General features: G+C 37.4%; 1 long non-coding RNA gene across 3 annotated transcripts in view; it reads right to left on the minus strand.

Annotated features, from left to right (window-relative positions):
* Positions 1 to 16,543, minus strand: part of Gm553061 — an 87,337-nt gene that overhangs the window by 55,392 nt on the left and 15,402 nt on the right. For 2 of the 3 annotated variants that reach the window (XR_867330.1, XR_867329.1), the window contains exon 2: positions 16,304 to 16,394. This is a non-coding gene — a long non-coding RNA (predicted gene, 553061). Of the gene's footprint in view, positions 1 to 12,253; positions 14,464 to 16,303; positions 16,395 to 16,543 lie in introns of those variants that run through there. The other variant, XR_867332.2, reaches the window with a different exon arrangement.

A 16,543-nucleotide genomic window follows, 5' to 3' on the forward strand; every position in this document is an offset into this window, starting at 1 on the left:
TTCTCCTGTGTACTGTCTGGTTTTATGTGTCAACTTGACATAGGCTGGGGTTATCACAGAGAAAGGAGCTTCTCTGGGGAAGTACCTCCATGAGATCCAGCTGTGGGGTATTTTCTCAATTAGTGATCAAGGGGGAAAGACCCCTTGTGAGTGGGTCCATCTCTGTGCTGGCAGTCTTGGGTTCTATAAGAGAGCAGGCTGCACAAGCCAGGGGAAGCAAGCCAGTAAGGAACTTGTGCATCAGGGCTTCTACTTCTTGACCTGCTTGAATTCCAGTCCTGGCTTCCTTGGTGATGAACAGCAGTATGGAAGTGTAAGCCAAATAAAGCCTTTCCTCCCCAACTTGTTTCTTGGTCATGATGTTTGTGCAGCAATAGAAACCCTGAATAAGACATCCTGTATTTCTTTAAGGGAGTTATTTATGTTCTTTTTAAAGTCCTCTATCATTATCATGAGATGTGATTTCAAATCAGAGTCTTGGTTTTCTGGTGTGTTGTGGTATCAGGGCTCTCAGTGATGGGAGAACTGGGTTCTTATGATGCCAAGTAGCCTTGCTTTCTGTTGCTTATGTTCTTGCCCTTGCCTCTTACCATCTGGTTATCTCTGATGTTAGCTGGTCTTACTGTCTCTGACTTTGACCTCCCCTTCCTACAAGCCTGTGAGTCAGCACTCCTGGGTAACCAGTTCTGTTTGGGAGAAATTTAGGTATGGATAACTGATATCAGCTCCGGAATGCACATGGAAACCAGAAGGATCCTGTTCTGGGCTGTTCCTTGCTTCCTGTATCCCAATGGCTCTGGGCGTGTCCCTCTTGGGCCAGGAATTTGAGCAGAAGTGGTGGTCTTACCTGTGCTCACAGCACTCCTGTGAGACCAGCTCTCTCCCGATGGTATTTGGGTATGGAGCACAGTGGCACAGGATAAGCTACTGGTGCAGATAAAGATTTTGATTTTGTTTTTGTTTTTATTTTTACTTTATTTTATTGTTTTAAGACTTATTTATTTTATATATGTAAGTACACTGTCACTGTCTTCAGACACACCAGAAGAAGGCACCACAATTACAGATGGTTGTGAGCCACCATGTGGTTGCTCGGAATTGAACTCAGAACCTCTGGAAGAGTAGTCAAGTGTTCTTAACCGCTGAAGGAAAATTATTTTAATAACCATTAATAATTAGGAAATTATATTTTCTCAGTGACAAGAGAACTTATTTGCCTCATATTTCCAAGTTACAGTCTATCATTGAGGAAAATCAAGAACTTAAAGCAGGATTCATAGAGAAATACTGATGCTTGCTGTCTTGCTCTCTGGTTTGCTATAAATACAAATGAAAACTATAATGAGATACCGCCTCACATCCACTACACTACCTATACTTAAAGGATGCAAAACAGTACATAATGGCAAATATATTGAGGGACTAAAATGTTTAGATTGCTTGTGGGAATTGTGTAGTCATTTTGAAAAATAATTTGCCTGCAATTTTGGATATTATCTCATTTTGCTTCATGTACTAAGATTAATGTGAAATTATCTATTATTTTAGTCCTGGTTCCCATTGCCAGCACTAATGTCAACCAATATTTCATCAACTCTCTATAGCAGCACACACACACACAGACACATACACACACATACACACACACACACACACACACACACACCAAACATACTCTCAAATATACATATATGAATGTCAATGCTAATGACATGTTTTTTATATAACTGTTTATATAGAGAATGTGTGAATGCCTTGGTTCAACAAGAGCCTCACAGGTGTCATCTCATTCCTTTCATTACTCACATGCCCTTGTTGAGATTTGTGGTATAATCTAAAACTCTACAAGGAAAAATGCCAATGGGAAAATCACATCTGAGAGGATGTAACAGGCCTGTTAACCACTCATAAAATGACTCCCTTACATCTATTTGCTTCTGTCCTAGAGACATTCTTTTCATTTTGCTTTTGGTTTCAGATGTGCATCCCTATTTAAATTGATAAATTCCATTTATCCATTTCTGATTTTTGTTGCTGATACTTTTGTAGATTTATTTATAAAACCCTTAACCATACCCATGCCATTAAGCATTTCCACTTTCTCTTCTAGAAGTTTTACAGGTCTGGGTTGTATGTGTGAGTCTTTAACCTGTGTCAGGTTGATCTTTGTACCTGCTGAGAAATAAGAATTCAGTTTCATTCTTTAACATATCAACAGCAAGTTTTGTCTATCATCTGTTGCCATGGCTACCCCTTCCCCATGTGTGGACTTAGTATTTATAAAAGATCAATTGACCTTAGATTTCACATGTTTTCTTTGTTCTGTCTGTGCCTGTGGTAATTACAGCTTTGTAAAATGTGAAAGGGGGTATGTTCTTTTTTTTATATATGATTACTTCAGCAATTTATGGTCTTCAGTGGTTTCATATAAATTTTAGGGTTGATTTTCTATTTCAATGAAGAATTGCATTGGTATTTTGAAAGGTATTACTTCCAATATGAATCCAAGCAATTTTTTCCATGGAAGTTGGACATTCTAGGAACACTAACTTTTCAATCCTAGGATTGCAGATTACATTTCCACAAATTTGTAAATCCTTCAATTGTTTTAAATGGCAACAGGGCTGAAACTGCAGGGATTTATGTTAAATAAAATCAGCCAGTTCCAGTAAGACAAACACCACATGTGACTTCAATGTTCAGAATCTAAAAAAAAAAAAAATGTTGAACTTACTGAAGTAAACACTTATAATAGCAATACCTAAGGACTCTAGTATACTGGTCTGGCATGGAAAAGTAAGGGAGAGACAGGACAATGGGCATCAAGTTACAGCCATATAAGATGACAGTCTGGAGTGCTAAGGTAAATAAAAAAGAAATGCCATTCCTGCCTTCCAAAATAGAAGAAAAAAATTTTAGCAAATTTTCAAGTATTTGAAGTGACAAATATGCAAACCACATTATGAGATACATATATATATATATATGTATATATATATACATATATATATATATATGTATGTATATGTACACACACACAATGTAGATAATATATGGATCACTTTGTACTTCATAAATATATTTAATTCTTACCTGCCAATTTAAAACAAAACAGCACTTATGTTTAATAAAGACTTTAATAGAATAACAGCACTTTTAAGAAGAAAAGTGTTTTATTTACTGCTTAGCATAGCTTACAAGAAACATTTTATAGTGCACACATGTAATAACTGATAGTAGCTCTGATATCTTCATTGAAATAAATTTATGATAAAATTAATTTTAAACTATTCTGTTAAGACATAGAATTACAGATTATTGTAATAAAATTTATTCAGGAACTTTGTTTTGTTTTTCTGTTATGTTTCAAAATATGTTAGCATGATGGGAGACATACGGAACAAATGAAATTGATTGTTTTAAAAGGGAAGAATTCATGTGGTCTGAACAGTTTTCTCATTCATAAGATGATGCTTTATTTTAGACCCCCGTTCAGAAGCTGTCTTCAACACCCTAAATCATTTAAAGTTCATGTCTGCCTGGAACATCACCAAGCCTGTTAATGGCTTTGTTCAGCTGTTTTCTGCTTGCTCCAGTACCAATGGACACATTTTATATGCATCCAGTGCCTCCACTTCCTAGAGTTTCTTTCAGTGCATATCACTCTACAATACTGGGCATCACACTCCACATTGAAATTTCATACTGCTCATGAAAATCTTTTCTCATTAGCCCTCTCTCGACTCCCTCTGCTTAGCAGTTATGGCTCCCATGCTGTTAGAGACTGTTAGTACATGTTGCTACTCTACAGAAAAAGATGCAAGTTGGAACTTTCTGACTGTGCTCCTTACCTGGAAGGAAGTCTCAGTTTAACTGTGCTGGCAAGAGCTCAGAACCTCTGCTATTCAGAGTGAGTCAGAAACTTCATCCTTGAATAATGAGTTCTATCACTTGGGAACAAAGCTCTCTGTACTAAACATGAAAAGAATGGAGTTTTTGTTTTTATTTTTTTATTTTTCTGGGTCTATGATGCTTAAGGGTATTTAGTAAACTCAAAAGAATTACATTAACATAGAAAAGATAAGCTTAGGAAGGTTGCTTTTTGAGAATTCACCTGAATATGCATAGTAGCTGTTGTTATGGTTAATTTTATTATTTTTACTTGAGTAGATCTAGATACTGTATTAGTGTTGCTATTTTTTCTTAATTTTTATGCTTGAAGTGTAGTTGCTGCATTTCCCCTGTGAGCATTTTAAGATCCTTGCTAACAAATAGACTATATAAAATACAATAATTTTCAAATTTGTGCAGTATGCAAAAAGTAGTTGTAGGACATTTGTAATTTGTGTAGTATATGTTTTTTCATTTATCTTTCTTCAGCATGAAGTACACCCTCTTAAAACTCTTCACTTTGTGGTTGCATTGGAAGCAATGCCATTTCATGAATAGAAATTTTTCCATAGGCCTCTATTTTCATGCATGTGGAAGAGAAACCACTGCCTAGGGCCAATCATATCAGAAATTAGAAGCTCCTGGAACAGTGATAAAGAGGAAAGATTCTGTCCAGCAATGACTAATGACTATGGGCTAAGCATTCATTTTTGAGGGGGGCTGAAGCAGGGGGAGTTTATTTGGCTTACAGTTTCGGGCCACAGTCCACCAATGAGGAACATCAAGACACAGAGCGAAGGCAAGAATTCAAATTCTAGCTGGTCTACTTGCTTTTCTGCACAACATGACTACTGACCAGGAACTCACCTCACTGCTAGAGAAGCAGGGCAAGAACAGTTCAGGGAATGGGGTCACCCCCAGTAGCTGGACCACTCTACATCAATTGATAATCAAGGCAATCTCTCACAGACGTGCACAAAGGCCCATCTGATCTAAGCAATCCCTCAATTGATGGATGCTCTCTTCTCAAATTTCTCTAGGTCATGTGAAGTTAACAGCTGAGGCTAGCCAAGACTATCTCGGCAAAAGGGATAGCATTTGAAATGTAAAATATCCAATTAAAAAATTAAAAGAGAAGACCTCCCTATCTTTCAGATGGGCTAAGCGTTCTTAAAACAGACTTAATTCAGACAGGCTAAGCATCATACATTCATTTTGTCTGAACTCTGGCCTGAATGCCTCCCTTTGTGGTGATATGGTGATATACCATCTTCTCTCTGGCTCCTCATAAAGTGGGCTTTATCTGATTAAGTTTTCTTTTATTTGTTCAACACATGCTTATCTGTTTCCTAGAGCTGGGTAAGAACTGGCACACTGAATGAACACAATATACATTTATCTGTCTTGTGAAGCTTAAGTGTGAAAGGAAGAATGTCTCCACAGAATGCAAACTGCTTTCAAACATTGAGAAAGAAGGGGAGAATGATTGTAAGAGCTAGAGGTATCTCCTGCATAGAGTGTCTTCTATATATAATTGGAAAGTTGCCTAAACAAGATCTGGACCTTGACAATAACAGTTGACATGTCATCATTGGTAAGAAAAATCTCACAAATCCCCACAACTAGCTAAAGATTTCCAGGGATATATTGTCTACTGAGAGAGGCATCCCAAGGGGGTCAGAAAGACAGACAGACAGACATGCGCATGTGCACACACACACACACACACACACCTTTAAACAGACTCAGCTGGCTGTATTTATACATTTATATGTATGTATGTACATGTGCATGTGTGTGTGTATGTGTAACAATAATAATTAAGGCATAAGAGGTCATTAATTTGAGGAGGGGGAGGACACAAGAAGATTTGGAGAGAGAAGAAGTGGAAATGACACAAACACAGGGCTCATACACAAAATTCAAAAATAACAAAAAGCAAGAAAAAATAGAAAAATAAAATAAAATAAAAATTAAGACAGTCCCAGTATGAAAAGTAAGTGTCTGAAATTATGAGTCAGGAGTGAGTGAGAACATCTTTTTTTCTTTCTTTCTTTGCTAACATAGACATGGGAACACAGTCCTTATGACAAACACATGACACAGGAAAGCATTTGGTCCTTGTAACAGAGGCTGGCTGAAGGATCTGGAATATCACTTCCACTGTCATGTTGTTCAGTGTGACCTTTCATAACCTCAAAGAGTGAGACAGAGGTGAGTCCTAAAAGTGTCACAAATAAGCATTTGAAAACAAACTTTAAGAGGAATATTGAATATTTGCTTAAATTACGAAATGAAACTAAGGTTATGAATGTATAATTGGTAAGAAAGAAAAATCAACTTATGATCAAGAGATAAATACTATGAACAACTTCATATGTTAAAATACATAATATATTAAAATGTACACAGAAATCTATATGATTTAAAATCAGGTTCAAAGTATACATACTAATTTACAGCCTATGCTTTAAAATTATGCAGTGGAAATTTTTGCTGTCATTAAGTATTTTCCCAAAATAATACCTGAATGGTTCAAGTGACCCTGAAAAGCACCTGTGATGGTTTGTATATTCTTGGACCAGGGAGTGGCACCATTTGGAGGTGTGGTTTTGTTGGAATAGGTGTGACCTGATTGGAGTAGGTGTGTCACTGTGGGTGTGGGCTTAAGATTCTCACCCCAGTTGCCTGGAAGTTAGTCTTCCACTAGCAGCCTTTTGATGAAGACGTAGAACTCTCAGCTCTGCCTGCACCATGACAGCCTGGGTGCTGCCATGTTCCCACCTTGATGATAATGGACTGAACCTCTGAACCTGTACGCTAGCCACAATTAAATGTTGTTTTTTATAAGACTTGCCTTGGTCATGGTGTCTGTTCACAGCAGTAAAACCCTAAGACAGCACCTAACATATGTGCTGCTGCAGGCTGTGTGTGGTCTTCATTTGTTTTTCCTTGTGTTGGCTCTGATCATGGCATCAAGATCAACCCAAAGATGTAAATGAATGAACGTGTTTTTACTTATGCCCATATTATACTAATGGACAATACATACAATGTATATAAAAAGCACAGAGGTTACACTTAGAAATAGTTAAACCAAAGGTTAAGTAAATATAAGATGGGTTGGTATGCAGTGGCTTTATAAAGTCCCTCAGCTATGCATAGTGGAATTGCTGTCATCAAGAAGAGATGCCTCTATTTAAGTTCCCATTGACCATTATATGTCATTTAAGCAACATTTACATAGTTGTATGATGGTTGTGGTATTGCAAAAGCAAGATGTGGATATGCCTCTAGCTTTGTTTTTCTGTAAGACTCAGTGCTTTGCAGCACAAAGATGTCAAAGTTGGAGACTCTCCTTTGGAAATTTCATAGATCTTGGAAACCTACCATTTTTTTTTTCTGGAGCTTTCCTCTTCTTCTAGAATATAGGCAGGTGACAGTTTCCTTTTATTTTCTCTAATAAAGGCTCTAGAATCTTTTCCATCTCCCTCAAGAGACAAAGCATTTCCCTATAACTCTCATAGCTTCCTTTATTCTGCAAGTTAAAATATAAGGTCTCATGGTGGAAAGTGATGGCTTCTCTGACCTCATCCCCAATATTCAGTAACCTTGAGTCTCATAGAACTGTTACCTGTTTCTTGAACATTTTACCTTCATTTTAATCCTTGAGACTTTTTAGAGCAAAAACTTCCAATTAGAGGTCATGAGGCAGGGTGGTATTATCACAGGATAATGAAACATGTACAAAATATAAAGTTCTATTTGTGATCTATTACAGTGATTGGGATTTAGGAATCTGGTACCTCTGAGCCCAAAGTGCTCAGGGGCAGCATTTGAGAAGTGATGAATCATGCTAGACCTGCCATCGGGCTCAAGTATCCTGCAGTTTCCATGCTACCTGCTATCTGGGGTGTGTGTTCTACAGTTTCCACACTACTGTTTGTTGTATTTTACTCATCTATGACATATCTATGGCCCCTCAGTGTATTATTTCCTCAATAACACAATCTCTGTGGGCCCTTGTGTTTCTGACACAAATAAAACCTCCACTATCTGCCCCAGGCTCTGCTTCTGCTCCCACTGTTTACCCCATCGGGCCAAGTAAAGACTAAATTATTTGATACTTCCTGGACTTGGCCCATCACCATGGGCAAAAATAGGGGTTTATCATTATACTCAAGTCGGGCAGGACAAAGAAGAAAGTGAGGAGGAGGGAGAGGGAGAAAGCAGACCTCTAACAAACAACAGAAACCAAGACACTAAGAAGAAACAATAAACACATGAACCAGATATTTGGCTCCTTTGTCATCTTTCTAAAGCCTGACATGGTGTACATTTAATTTATGATGTAAGACTTATTCAGCAGAAGTTTCAAAATGTTAGACTTCCACTAAATTTTGGAGCCATAAGGACTTGGAGAATGTGTAATAAATAGCTTTGCTATTTAGAGGAAGAAAATAGAGGCCTCAATTATACTGATACATTTTAGAGAAAATTGCTTTGTACATGTTTTGAGGAAAACAACACATGGAGACATTTGGGAAAGTTGACAATCAAGCAGAATGAGGGAAGCAATGACCTTAGAGATGGTTGGGATCAGGCAGGATTCGGAAGAGTGCACAGACAGTCTCAATCATCCACAGCAAGACTGCAGTAATGATGATATGGGGCTGAAGCTGAGAGGAAATGAATGTCTGATCACAGAAGCCAACATCATCAGCTGTGACTGACTAACTGACCGTGAGGCCATTTAACATTCTCCCCATGGAACAACTGGTGACCTTCTTTTTGCTCCAACTCCACATGACAAGGATATAATTTGCCCTAATTCTTAAAAGAACAGGAAAACACTAAACACTGATGTAATCTGTTTGTTTAATTCTAGAAAACCTCTCCCTGGAGCCTGTTTTTTTTTTTTTTTTTCTCCTTTCCCCTACCAAACTAGGAGAGTAGTCAAAGGCTTTAAATGGGAAAGAGGCTCTTACTACAGTATAGAGACCGCTCAGTGAGACTAATGGGAAACAGGGGAAATTTAGACAGCCAAGCAAAAGATGAAGAAAGTCTGTGGATACTGTACAAGATGTTTAAAGTTGGTGCCAACTCGAGCCAATCAGCTACAGTTCACCTCTGCAGTCTAATCTTAGCAAATTGGTGCTTGCAAGTAGGCTGCCAGATGCAGAAGACTGGGAAAGAGGACAGACTGACAGGCTGAGTTGCTTCCTGTTGACCATAGATTAGAAAAGATACCGAGGTAATGGCCTTGCCTAGGAACAAAGTTGAGAATAATAGGTTAGCATTGCTCTTATGACCTAGATAGAGATGTGGTTTAAAGCCAGTATTCTATAATATTCACTTGAAAATCTCACATTTGAAAACCTCACAAGCAATACTAACAGGACATAGTCACGACTGAAGTCGGCCTTTGTTCTTCTCCGACTTTCCCTGGATGACTTAGTTTTCCATCTCTTCATCATTCTTTTGTGGTGTATGTGTGTGTGCGTGCACGCACATGCACCTATGCATGTACTTCCATATGGAGACTAGAGGTCATTGGCAGGTATCATTTTTCTCAATTGCTTTACCCTATTTTTTTGGGACAAGGTCTCTCATTAACCCCAGAGCTCACATTCTATAATTCAGACTTCTTAGGCAGAGCTTTGGATCTGAACTCATTTGTAGGCTCTAAGCACTTTACCAACTGAACCACCCTCCTAAGCTTTTATTAGTTATTCTTTAGTCTTTATAAACATGTGCCTGAATTCATAGTTCTAAGGAATATTTTGGTGTTACCTTTTCATTTGCTGGTTTGGGCTTAAACCCAGATCTCTACATGAGGTAGGCAAACCCTGTGTCCCTGAGCCTTGGCCTTGGCCCAGGTAAATGCTCATAAGAGCAAATAAATTTCAACTTTTAAGTCTGTATCTAGAACCCCCTGAGCTTCAGGCTTATATGTATAAATGTTCATTGGCCATCTTGACCTTTCTTTATGTAGTCATTTTAATGTTTTATAGATATTCAGAAAACCCCAGTGTGGTTTTCAAAAAGAACTAGGTACTCCATAAACAGCTGTAACAAAATTAAGGAACTATTATCTTCCTTTCTCCATATCTACATTCCATTCTGTATGTTTTGATTTTACTTAATTATACTGCTGTGACACCCTCTGATTCAGTCAGTAAATAGAATGACAGTTTTTGCTCTTTCTATAATTCACCTTCTGAATCTAAGCAGCCATTAAACACTTTAAATTCTATGAAAGGAAATTTTCCACAACACAATCCTTCCTTTTACAGACTATTACTGGATAACTTGCCTTTACTAATGAAAGCATTATACTTTGTGAATTGTGTTGTCCCTAAAATGTACATGTTAAAAACCCTAATCTTGTGACTGGGGAGATGATAGCTCAGTGGTTAAAAGCTCTCACTGCTCTTCAGAAGGTTCTGAGTTCAATTCCTAGCATCCACATGGTAGTTCACAGCTGGAAGATGCCTTCTTCTGGTGTGCAGAGTACATGCAGAGAAGAGTGCCCATATACATGAAGAAATACATCTTAAAAAAAATAAAAACCCTAATCTCAAGTACCTTAGGATGTGACTATGATTGCAAATAGTTCCTTTAAAGAGGTCATTGACTTAGAATGAGGCCAGCACAAGTTGACTGCTATCATTAGAAGCAAAGTTAAACACATGGAAAGGCAACATAGATGTGTTCTCAGAATGAAGATTGCTTGAGGAGATAAGATGCAGGTGTCACCTGAAAGTCTAGAAAAGGAGCCTCAGGTGAAATTTGGCTTGCAACTCTAAAACATTTCAAAACTGTAGGAAAATCAATTTATTTAACCCACTCAGCCTGTGGTATTTTGTCATGAATGTTCTAGAAAATTAGCATGTTTTTGATTAAAAGATTACCCAATCTGCAGCATGCCATCTCTCTGGCTATGTATGTATGTATATATGTATCTATCTATCTATCTATCTATCTGTCTGTCTGTCTGTCTGTCTGTCTATCTATCTATCTATCTATCTATCTGCCTATCTACACTCCATCCATATATCCATCATTGTCATATTTCTTTTTCCCATTCATTAAGGTGGATTACAAAGAAAGAAAAACACATACACAGATATTATGTATATTAGACATTTACAGTATAAACCAGTAAATCAGCCTCATTTATCATTCTTCTTCGTCTTATATGATCTTTCTTAAACAGTGTAAAAACTTCAAATGAGCATGTTATTTGGTATTTCAAATAACATTTTGCTCTTTCTATTCTACCAGTAAATTTGAACACCTTAGACTACCAGACAAGGCATTTTGCACTTTGTTTCTCCCCTACTCCCATTTGACTTTCCCAATTCATCTGATTTACAGGAAAAAGGGGCAAAGAATGAATTAGTCAGAGAGAGGTACAATTAAGAGACAAAGTAAAATGATTGGGGTCCTATTGGCTCCCCAGTCCTAGCTCTAATATCAGGACACAGGTACTGTGTACCAGGCCCTTTTGTGAGCACTTTACACATGACTATTCAGTTAAAAACATTGAAACACAGGAGTATGCAACTTCTCAGTGTTCCTTCAGTGGTTATTAGGACTAAGAGAGTGAACCACTCAGGCAGTTACAAGAATTTGTCCCTTATTGTCCTTCACTACCCTCTAGCTGTTATTGTTGTTTTTTATTTGTTTAATAAACCTTATTTTAAAAATTATAACTCCAATTGGTTTCTATTATTAATAGTAAAGTTAAATAAAAATGCATAGTAGCCTAAATTAATTGCCTTACAGTCTGTATGGGGGCAGGGGATGAGTCAGACTTATACAACACTTCCTATATTTGACTATCTTCATAACAGACCATTGTGGCTTAGACACAGTATATCTCCTAGCGCTTCCTGTGTTGGATTCCTGGAACTCTCAGAGGTGGCACTGGCAGATTGTGTAGACCTTTAATCCTGGTGCAAATCCAGTGCTTTCAAGGGGATGTGATGATGCTCTCATGGAATCCAAGTTAGCTCTTAGAAGAATGAACTGTTACAAAGAGAAAAAGACTGACAACGTGCCTACACTTTGGCTACCTATCTTGCCACGTGATCACTACCTTTACAGCAACTCCAAGCCACCATTAGTGTTATCACTATGATGCATCACAATCAACTGGGCCCTCATCAGTTTAGCAAGACTTGTTTGGACTTGATACTTCTAATACTATGTATTAAAGAAAACCCCTTTTGTTATAAAAACACATGGTATTGGGTATCTTAAGTAACAGAAAATGGACTGATACACAGCATTTATCAAATCACAACACACTTACTAATTACTTACAAAACTGAATTTAAGAACACTTCAAAATGTTCATTATCCAAGTAGGCTTTATTCCAGGGACACAAAGTCGGGTCAATACAGGCAAATCAATAAATATAATATTACACCTAAATAGAATTAAGAACAGAAGTTACATGATCATCTCAACAGATTTCAAAAAGAGCTTTGACAGAATTCAATTCCTTCATTATAAAAGCCCTAGAATACCAAGATTAGAAGGAACAGACCCGTATGACACACCTACTGCCAGCATTATATAGAATTTCTTCTAGCTTGGAGAAGGAAGCAAGGGCACTCACTCTCTGTTATTCACAAGAGCCCTAACATCTCTTATTAGGGGCTCTATGGCAAGAGGAAGAAGTAAAAGGGGCACACAAAGCAAAGGAAGACATCAAATTATCTCTACATGCATATGGCATAAGTCTCTACTGACTCAACTAGAAGACCCTGAGATGTGATAAATGCTTTTGTCAAAACAGCAGGGTTAAAGCAAAAAGACAACATGTAAAACTGTAGCTTCTGTACATATGCGTCTCCAAAACTCTTAACCAGAAAAATAAAAATCAGATTTGTAACAGTTTAAAAACAAATCATAAGAATGAATATAACAAAGGCCATAGATGACATACACAACAAACTCTTTAAGACACTGAGAAAAAAAGCTGATGATGACACTGTGGGCTGCTTAGTTTTTGTCACATATGCCAGAGTTATCTGAGAAGAGGAAACTTCAACTGAGAAAATGCCTCCGTTAGATTGGCTTGTTCAGTAAGCCTGTAGAGCATTTTTTTGATTAGTGATTGGTATGGAAGTGTCTTAGATCACTGTGACCATAATTCCTCCTGGGCAGGTGGTCCTGCATTGTATAAGAAAGTGGCCTAAGCAAGCCATGTGTAACAAGCCAGTAAGCAGCATTCCTCTCTGCTTGAGTTCCTGCCTTTAGGTTCCTGCTTGAGTTCCTGCCTTCATTTCCCTTCAGCACAGACTATAATATGTAAGGCAATACATCCTTTCCTTCCCAAGCTTCTTTTGGCCACAGTGTTTTATCACAGCAAGAGGAAACAACTAGAACATATTGGGTGATCTAAAGATCATAAGTGCTAATGGCTTGGCAGCATTACTTCTGTGAAATTGGGTATATTACCAAAAGATATCTACAGAATCAATACAATTCCTACAAAAATTGCAATAACATTTTTTTGGGAACACTTGAAAAAAAAAAAAAAAACAAAACAAAAAACTCCAGAAATCCACAAGAAAACACAGAAGACTTGAAACACAGAATTAATTCTGAAGAGAATGGATGCGCCACTATAGTTGATCTCAAGTTATACAAAACCAGAGTAATCAAAGAATATATCAGCCTCTGATCTAACTGTAATATACTAAATACACCAGCCTCTGGTCTAACTGTAATATACTAAATACATCAGCCTCTGGTCTAACTGTTATATACTAAATATATCAGCCTCTGTTCTAACTGTAATATGCTAACTACACCAGCCTCTGGTCTAACTGTTATATACTAAATATATCAGCCTCTGTTCTAACTGTAATATGCTAACTACACGAGCCTCTGATCTAACTGTAATATACTAAATACATCAGCCTCTGGTCTATCTATAATATACTAACTACCCCAGGCTCCATTCTAACTATAATATGCTAACTACCACAGCTTCTGGTCCAACAATAATATGCTAGCTACCAGAGCCTCTGATCTAACTATAAAATGCTAACTACATGTATTAGTCAGGGTTCTCTAGAGTCACAGAACTTACGGACAGTCTCTAGATAGTAAAGGAATTTATTGATGACTTACAGTCGGCAGCCCAATTCCCAACAATGATTCAGTCGCAGCTGTGAATGGAAGTCCAAGGATCTAGCAGTTACTCAGTCTCACACAGCAAGCAGGCGAAGGAGCAAGAGCAAGAGCTAGACTCCCTTCTTCCAATGTCCTTATATTGTCTCCAGCAGAAGGTGTAGCTCAGATTAAAGGTGTGTTCCACCACACCTTTAATCCCAGATGAAAAGGTGTAGCCCAGTTTAAAGGTATGTTCCTTAAACTCGGAGATTCAATCTTCTGGAATCCATAGCCACTATGGCTCAAGATCTCCATACCAAGATCCAGATAAGGATCTCCAAGCCTCCAGATCAGGGTCACTGGTGAGCCTTCCAATTCCGGATTGTAGTTCATTCCAAATATTATTGAAATGGAAACAGAGTCATAGGCCAATGCAACTGAATGGAAGATTGAGAAATCAGCCCACATAGCTGTAGCCAACTAGTCAGTGACAAGAACATTATTCACAGTTTTGTAAAGCTGTCATTTTATGTATTATACACAAAGAACCAAAATAAAGTGATTTTTTTATAATTATATATTTTTCTTATATCATGTAATAAAGTCCCAAGAGTATTACCACAGTGCCTTGCTTTTGTTATACATTAATACTTGGTGTAGGGTTGATGTGTGGGAGGAGTCTAACACTAAACTGAAGAATGATGGGCCATGTTATATAATCAGACACCTTTATGATTCTCTATGCCCAATTTAAATAAAGAGGAACAAAAATTACAAAAGGAAAACATGGAGCCAAGTCCTAAGATATCTGGACCAGGAGAGGAATGGTATTCTGCCTAGAACAACAATGTCATAGCATCCTAGAGATTCCACTGATCTTAGATGGTGGAGCATTGTGTCTCTCTGCTTTTCTTTTGATGCATTCTTCCTTTTTTTAATGATTATACTTGTGCTATCCTTAGAGACAATTGGGGTGTTCTTTTCAAGTTTGACTAAAAATATAGAGTCTTGGTCTTGCAAATCAAATATAGAATTGTTAAAATCCTGATGCATTCTAATTTTGTCATCAGAATATAGGCTTACAAATATTGCCTGGCATTTGAGAATAGGAATTCCTTGTTTTCCATATTAAAAAAATGTTAAGGTAAGATTTCTTTTCCAGCCTCCTTAATGGAGCAAATGAAAAATAAAAACATCTCTGAGTTTATTTAATTAAAAACAATTAACTTAGTGATATTTTTTACGCTGCTGCATATTAAGTCAGGGCATTGGACATGTAAGACAAGAGCTCTAGTAGTAACTTGTTCCCTGGTCTCCCAATTTGAGATGCACATAAATTTTGTAAAGTAATCAATAGAAGTTCTGAATAGAAGTAATAGAATTTTGTGAACTTTATATAATTTATCCCCCTAGTTATCTCAGAAGATTCAGTGTCTGTCCAACATCCCCAAAAGCAGAATATTAGATAAGGCAGGCATGAATTATAAATATTTTCTAGAGTAGAGAATTATGTTAAGAGTGCCTGATATTCCTATTACTGCTTGATAAATATGTATGCTTGCCTATTATCATCAACTAGCAAGAGATAGCAATAAAACACAGTTTTTTAAATAGCAAATTTCATATACCAATTAGAAAATTCTTTCAGACTTGTAGCAACGTGAATGATACTCCCAAGAAAACCATTGGGTACACTAATTTTCTAGATGTTAAAAACACTAATAAACATTTCTATGCAAGGAACTTAAGGAAAAAACTAGATATTCAGCAGAATGTTAGACACAGAGGAAGGCATATACCCCAGCAACTATGCTTTGGTGTCCAGAACCCAAATGTGGGACAACATCTTACCTGTTCCAGCTATACTTCCAGAAGCCATGGCTGTAGAACCAATTCTATTCAGGCTCAAAGTCAAAGAGGTCTCTACCTATGGGATTATCAGGTCTGTAACTGTCTGTGAGGAGTACTTTCTACAGTTACAACTGAGTGTAGTAATTATCAGCTCTGAGAAACAGTGATCAGCCAGGGATTTAGACAGGGCCACAGTGGTACAGTCACCATAGATATGTTACACATAAGAGATGGTTCTAAGCATCTCTTATGAAGAAATCATCCTTGAATTAAGGACAAAAGAGTATACTGGGGTAGGAACAAATGTGCTATGGTAATGTCTTTACTGTGGAATTGTCTACACTGGGATATATTAAGAAATATGCCAGACTCTTCTGATGGGGCAGACAAATAAATATGTTTCACCATATCTAAATCAAAGCTCACCTCATTCCCATTCATTGAAACAAAAGGCAGTGCTGGGCAGGTGACTGGTTTTGGAAGGAAAATCCTGCTGAAACATGAGTTCAAGAATGCTCTAGAAAAACAAACAAACAGAACAAAGAATGCTCTAGAAAAACAAACAAACAGAACAAAGAATGCTCTAGAAAGGTTTCTTTTTAAGCCCCACAGGCCACTTGCTTTTGCTTTTCCAGGTGTAGTAATAGGCTTTGTCCAATCCACAGG

The sequence above is a fragment of the Mus musculus genome, chromosome 3 (genome assembly GCF_000001635.26).
Source record: "Mus musculus strain C57BL/6J chromosome 3, GRCm38.p6 C57BL/6J".
In the NCBI taxonomy this organism is placed as follows: Eukaryota; Metazoa; Chordata; class Mammalia; order Rodentia; family Muridae; genus Mus; species Mus musculus.